The sequence below is a fragment of the Ranitomeya variabilis genome, chromosome 1 (assembly GCF_051348905.1).
Source record: "Ranitomeya variabilis isolate aRanVar5 chromosome 1, aRanVar5.hap1, whole genome shotgun sequence".
NCBI classification, from domain to species: Eukaryota; Metazoa; Chordata; class Amphibia; order Anura; family Dendrobatidae; genus Ranitomeya; species Ranitomeya variabilis.
In genome coordinates this window covers 36,576,666-36,584,922 of record NC_135232.1, presented here as the reverse complement: position 1 = coordinate 36,584,922, position 8,257 = coordinate 36,576,666, and positions in this window count along the sequence as shown.

The window sequence follows — 8,257 nt, the reverse complement described above, 5'->3', positions numbered from 1 at the left end:
GCATTGATCACGTATTGATTATTTCACTGGTTGCTGTGTGGCATTGATCATGTATTGATTATTTCACTGGGCGCTTTGTGGCCTTGATCATGTATTGATTATTTCACTGGTTGCTGTGTGGCATTGATCACGTATTGATTATTTCACTGGTTGCTGTGTGGCATTGATCATGTATTGATTATTTCACTGGGCGCTGTGTGGCCTTGATCATGTATTGATTATTTCACTGGGTGCTGTGTGGCATTGATCATGTATTGATTATTTCACTGGGTGCTGTGTGGCATTGATCACGTATTGATTATTTCACTGGGTGCTGTGTGGCATTGATCATGTATTGATTATTTCACTGGGCGCTGTGTGGTATTGATCACGTATTGATTATTTCACTGGTTGCTGTGTGGCATTGATCACGTATTGATTATTTCACTGGTTGCTGTGTGGCATTGATCATGTATTGATTATTTCACTAGGCGCTGTGTGGCCTTGATCATGTATTGATTATTTCACTGGGTGCTGTGTGGCATTGATCACGTATAGATTATTTCACTGGGCGCTGTGTGGTATTGATCACGTATTGATTATTTCACTGGTTGCTGTGTGGCATTGATCACGTATAGATTATTTCACTGGGCGCTGTGTGGCCTTGATCATGTATTGATTATTTCACTGGGTGCTGTGTGGCATTGATCATGTATTGATTATTTCACTGGGTGCTGTGTGGCATTGATCACGTATAGATTATTTCACTGGGCGCTGTGTGGTATTGATCACGTATTGATTATTTCACTGGGCGCTGTGTGGTATTGATCACGTATTGATTATTTCACTGGGTGCTGTGTGGTATTGATCACGTATAGATTATTTCACTGGGCGCTGTGTGGTATTGATCACGTATTGATTATTTTACTGGGTGCTGTGTGGTATTGATCACGTATTGATTATTTCACTGGTTGCTGTGTGGCATTGATCATGTATTGATTATTTCACTGGTTGCTGTGTGGCATTGATCACGTATTGATTATTTCACTGGGCGCTGTGTGGCATTGATCACGTATTGATTATTTCACTGGGTGCTGTGTGGCATTGATCATGTATTGATTATTTCACTGGGTGCTGTGTGGCATTGATCACGTATTGATTATTTCACTGGTTGCTGTGTGGCATTGATCACGTATTGATTATTTCACTGGGCGCTGTGTGGTATTGATCACGTATTGATTATTTCACTGGTTGCTGTGTGGCATTGATCACGTATTGATTATTTCACTGGGCGCTGTGTGGTATTGATCACGTATTGATTATTTCACTGGTTGCTGTGTGGCATTGATCACGTATTGATTATTTCACTGGTTGCTGTGTGGCATTGATCATGTATTGATTATTTCACTGGGCGCTGTGTGGCCTTGATCATGTATTGATTATTTCACTGGGTGCTGTGTGGCATTGATCACGTATAGATTATTTCACTGGGCGCTGTGTGGTATTGATCACGTATTGATTATTTCACTGGGCGCTGTGTGGTATTGATCATGTATTGATTATTTCACTGGGTGCTGTGTGGTATTGATCACGTATAGATTATTTCACTGGGCGCTGTGTGGTATTGATCACGTATTGATTATTTCACTGGGTGCTGTGTGGTATTGATCACGTATTGATTATTTCACTGGTTGCTGTGTGGCATTGATCATGTATTGATTATTTCACTGGGTGCTGTGTGGCCTTGATCATGTATTGATTATTTCACTGGGTGCTGTGTGGCATTGATCACGTATAGATTATTTCACTGGGTGCTGTGTGGCATTGATCATGTATTGATTATTTCACTGGGTGCTGTGTGGCATTGATCATGTATTGATTATTTCACTGGGTGCTGTGTGGCATTGATCACGTATTGATTATTTCACTGGGTGCTGTGTGGCATTGATCATGTATTGATTATTTCACTGGGCGCTGTGTGGTATTGATCACGTATTGATTATTTCACTGGTTGCTGTGTGGCATTGATCACGTATTGATTATTTCACTGGTTGCTGTGTGGCATTGATCATGTATTGATTATTTCACTAGGCGCTGTGTGGCCTTGATCATGTATTGATTATTTCACTGGGTGCTGTGTGGCATTGATCACGTATAGATTATTTCACTGGGCGCTGTGTGGTATTGATCACGTATTGATTATTTCACTGGTTGCTGTGTGGCATTGATCACGTATAGATTATTTCACTGGGCGCTGTGTGGCCTTGATCATGTATTGATTATTTCACTGGGTGCTGTGTGGCATTGATCATGTATTGATTATTTCACTGGGTGCTGTGTGGCATTGATCACGTATAGATTATTTCACTGGGCGCTGTGTGGTATTGATCACGTATTGATTATTTCACTGGGCGCTGTGTGGTATTGATCACGTATTGATTATTTCACTGGGTGCTGTGTGGTATTGATCACGTATAGATTATTTCACTGGGCGCTGTGTGGTATTGATCACGTATTGATTATTTTACTGGGTGCTGTGTGGTATTGATCACGTATTGATTATTTCACTGGTTGCTGTGTGGCATTGATCATGTATTGATTATTTCACTGGTTGCTGTGTGGCATTGATCACGTATTGATTATTTCACTGGGCGCTGTGTGGCATTGATCACGTATTGATTATTTCACTGGGTGCTGTGTGGCATTGATCATGTATTGATTATTTCACTGGGTGCTGTGTGGCATTGATCACGTATTGATTATTTCACTGGTTGCTGTGTGGCATTGATCACGTATTGATTATTTCACTGGGCGCTGTGTGGTATTGATCACGTATTGATTATTTCACTGGTTGCTGTGTGGCATTGATCACGTATTGATTATTTCACTGGGCGCTGTGTGGTATTGATCACGTATTGATTATTTCACTGGTTGCTGTGTGGCATTGATCACGTATTGATTATTTCACTGGTTGCTGTGTGGCATTGATCATGTATTGATTATTTCACTGGGCGCTGTGTGGCCTTGATCATGTATTGATTATTTCACTGGGTGCTGTGTGGCATTGATCACGTATAGATTATTTCACTGGGCGCTGTGTGGTATTGATCACGTATTGATTATTTCACTGGGCGCTGTGTGGTATTGATCATGTATTGATTATTTCACTGGGTGCTGTGTGGTATTGATCACGTATAGATTATTTCACTGGGCGCTGTGTGGTATTGATCACGTATTGATTATTTCACTGGGTGCTGTGTGGTATTGATCACGTATTGATTATTTCACTGGTTGCTGTGTGGCATTGATCATGTATTGATTATTTCACTGGGTGCTGTGTGGCCTTGATCATGTATTGATTATTTCACTGGGTGCTGTGTGGCATTGATCACGTATAGATTATTTCACTGGGTGCTGTGTGGCATTGATCATGTATTGATTATTTCACTGGGTGCTGTGTGGTATTGATCATATATTGATTATTTCACTGGTTGCTGTGTGGCATTGATCACGTATTGATTATTTCACTGGTTGCTGTGTGGCATTGATCATGTATTGATTATTTCACTGGGCGCTTTGTGGCCTTGATCATGTATTGATTATTTCACTGGTTGCTGTGTGGCATTGATCACGTATTGATTATTTCACTGGTTGCTGTGTGGCATTGATCATGTATTGATTATTTCACTGGGCGCTGTGTGGCCTTGATCATGTATTGATTATTTCACTGGGTGCTGTGTGGCATTGATCATGTATTGATTATTTCACTGGGTGCTGTGTGGCATTGATCACGTATTGATTATTTCACTGGGTGCTGTGTGGCATTGATCATGTATTGATTATTTCACTGGGCGCTGTGTGGTATTGATCACGTATTGATTATTTCACTGGTTGCTGTGTGGCATTGATCACGTATTGATTATTTCACTGGTTGCTGTGTGGCATTGATCATGTATTGATTATTTCACTAGGCGCTGTGTGGCCTTGATCATGTATTGATTATTTCACTGGGTGCTGTGTGGCATTGATCACGTATAGATTATTTCACTGGGCGCTGTGTGGTATTGATCACGTATTGATTATTTCACTGGTTGCTGTGTGGCATTGATCACGTATAGATTATTTCACTGGGCGCTGTGTGGCCTTGATCATGTATTGATTATTTCACTGGGTGCTGTGTGGCATTGATCATGTATTGATTATTTCACTGGGTGCTGTGTGGCATTGATCACGTATAGATTATTTCACTGGGCGCTGTGTGGTATTGATCACGTATTGATTATTTCACTGGGCGCTGTGTGGTATTGATCACGTATTGATTATTTCACTGGGTGCTGTGTGGTATTGATCACGTATAGATTATTTCACTGGGCGCTGTGTGGTATTGATCACGTATTGATTATTTTACTGGGTGCTGTGTGGTATTGATCACGTATTGATTATTTCACTGGTTGCTGTGTGGCATTGATCATGTATTGATTATTTCACTGGGTGCTGTGTGGCATTGATCACGTATAGATTATTTCACTGGGTGCTGTGTGGCATTGATCATGTATTGATTATTTCACTGGGCGCTGTGTGGTATTGATCACGTATTGTTTATTTCACTGGGCGCTGTGTGGCATTGATCATGTATTGATTATTTCACTGGGCGCTGTGTGGCCTTGATCATGTATTGATTATTTCACTGGTTGCTGTGTGGCATTGATCATGTATTGATTATTTCACTGGGCGCTGTGTGGCATTGATCATGTATTGATTATTTCACTGGGTGCTGTGTGGCATTGATCACGTATTGATTATTTCACTGGGTGCTGTGTGGCATTGATCATGTATTGATTATTTCACTGGGCGCTGTGTGGTATTGATCACGTATTGATTATTTCACTGGTTGCTGTGTGGCATTGATCACGTATTGATTATTTCACTGGTTGCTGTGTGGCATTGATCATGTATTGATTATTTCACTGGGCGCTGTGTGGCCTTGATCATGTATTGATTATTTCACTGGGTGCTGTGTGGCATTGATCACGTATAGATTATTTCACTGGGCGCTGTGTGGTATTGATCACGTATTGATTATTTCACTGGTTGCTGTGTGGCATTGATCACGTATTGATTATTTCACTGGGCGCTGTGTGGCCTTGATCATGTATTGATTATTTCACTGGGCGCTGTGTGGCCTTGATCACGTATAGATTATTTCACTGGGCGCTGTGTGGTATTGATCACGTATTGATTATTTCACTGGGCGCTGTGTGGTATTGATTACGTATTGATTATTTCACTGGGTGCTGTGTGGTATTGATCACGTATTGATTATTTCACAGGGTGCTGTGTGGCATTGATCACGTATAGATTATTTCACTGGGCGCTGTGTGGTATTGATCACGTATTGATTATTTCACTGGGTGCTGTGTGGTATTGATCACGTATTGATTATTTCACTGGGTGCTGTGTGGTATTGATCACGTATTGATTATTTCACTGGTTGCTGTGTGGCATTGATCATGTATTGATTATTTCACTGGGTGCTGTGTGGCATTGATCACGTATAGATTATTTCACTGGGTGCTGTGTGGCATTGATCATGTATTGATTATTTCACTGGGCGCTGTGTGGTATTGATCACGTATTGTTTATTTCACTGGGCGCTGTGTGGCATTGATCATGTATTGATTATTTCACTGGGCGCTGTGTGGCCTTGATCATGTATTGATTATTTCACTGGGTGCTGTGTGGCATTGATCACGTATAGATTATTTCACTGGGTGCTGTGTGGCATTGATCATGTATTGATTATTTCACTGGGTGCTGTGTGGCATTGATCACGCATTGATTATTTCACTGGGTGCTGTATGGCATTGATCATGTATTGATTATTTCACTGGGCGCTGTGTGGTATTGATCACGTATTGTTTATTTCACTGGTTGCTGTGTGGCATTGGTCACATATTGATTATTTCACTGAGCGCTGTGTGGCATTGATCATGTATTGATTATTTTACTGGGTGCTGTGTGGCATTGATCACGTATTGATTATTTCTCTGGGCGCTGTGTGGCCTTGATCATGTATTGATTATTTCACTGGGTGCTGTGTGGCATTGATCACGTATAGATTATTTCACTGGGCGCTGTGTGGTATTGATCACGTATTGATTATTTCAGTGGGCGCTGTGTGGTATTGATCACGTATTGATTATTTCACTGGGTGCTGTGTGGTATTGATCACGTATTGATTATTTCACTGGGTGCTGTGTGGCATTGATCACGTATAGATTATTTCACTGGGCGCTGTGTGGTATTGATCACGTATTGATTATTTCACTGGGTGCTGTGTGGTATTGATCACGTATTGATTATTTCACGGGGTGCTGTGTGGTATTGATCACGTATAGATTATTTCACTGGGCGCTGTGTGGTATTGATCACGTATTGATTATTTCACTGGGCGCTGTGTGGCATTGATCACGTATTGATTATTTCACTGGGCGCTGTGTGGCCTTGATCATGTATTGATTATTTCACTGGGTGCTGTGTGGCATTGATCACGTATAGATTATTTCACTGGGCGCTGTGTGGTATTGATCACGTATTGATTATTTCACTGGGCGCTGTGTGGCATTGATCACGTATTGATTATTTCACTGGGCGCTGTGTGGCCTTGATCATGTATTGATTATTTCACTGGGTGCTGTGTGGCATTGATCACGTATAGATTATTTCACTGGTTGCTGTGTGGCATTGATCATGTATTGATTATTTCACTGGGCGCTGTGTGGTATTGATCACGTATTGTTTATTTCACTGGGCGCTGTGTGGCATTGATCATGTATTGATTATTTCACTGGGCGCTGTGTGGCCTTGATCATGTATTGATTATTTCACTGGGTGCTGTGTGGCATTGATCACGTATTGATTATTTCACTGGGTGCTGTGTGGCATTGATCATGTATTGATTATTTCACTGGGCGCTGTGTGGTATTGATCACGTATTGTTTATTTCACTGGTTGCTGTGTGGCATTGATCATGTATTGATTATTTCACTGGGCGCTGTGTGGTATTGATCACGTATTGTTTATTTCACTGGGCGCTGTGTGGCATTGATCATGTATTGATTATTTCACTGGGCGCTGTGTGGCCTTGATCATGTATTGATTATTTCACTGGTTGCTGTGTGGCATTGGTCACATATTGATTATTTCACTGAGCGCTGTGTGGCATTGATCATGTATTGATTATTTCTCTGGGCGCTGTGTGACATTGATCACGTATTGATTATTTCACTGGGTGCTGTGTGACATTGATCACATATTGATTATTTCACTGGTTGCTGTGTGGCATTGATCATGTATTGATTATTTATCTGGGCTCTGCAGGTCACAGGCATTATTTGGGCACTGTGCAGCTTTTTTTTGCTTCTTTGGCACTACCTATGTGACGTTTGTACATTTTGCACAGAATTAATCAGCGTTCTGTACCTTAGAAATAATAATTCCTATTTTACCATTCCGTTTCCCTGGGTTTTGCTCCACTTTAAGTGATGTTTCACTTCCATATCTAAAAGCCTTTCATCTCCTCCAGTAATTGTGCCAGTTTTAATGACGCTTTATGCAGTTTTACCCACAGACCGCATTAACCATTTTTTCATCCCGTGCGTTGCCATTTGCGAGTGAGTGCAACCACCTAATGTGCAACGTTCCTCCGCTAAACCCAACCATTATCATATGAAAGGGAACGGAGTTGATTTTTTTTTTATGTGCATTATATCCAGTTGTAAAGAAACATCAATCCCAAAAGAATGGAATATTTTTTAGGTTTTTAGAAAGTCGAAAGGTGGCTTTCATCTTGGTGGGAGGTTGAATAAGAAAAGACCTCTCTATCAAACAGTGAATGTCATCGACTTGAAGGGCACTTGGAGGAATAAGTGAGATTGTATCGGGGTAGGGAATATGCAGCAATGCAAGTTTATTAAATTGCTTGATCGGGCTATTAAAGCACAGCAGAAAGCTAGTGTATGAGAAAATTACAATCCGTGCTAGGATCTGACAGTCTTTCATCGAGGGAAGCGGAGCTCCGAGAAATACACTTTGGAGGAATTAATCCAGATGCCTTTGAAACCCAAAAGAAAAAAAATCTTCCCATGAGCCTTTAAAGTGTGTCCTTTCACCGCGTCTACTGTCCATACATGAGATGGGTCATGTGTATCGCACAACATTGATAAGTATGGCTGAGTTGAAAGATCCCTCAATCCACTTTGTCCATGAGAGGAGAGGT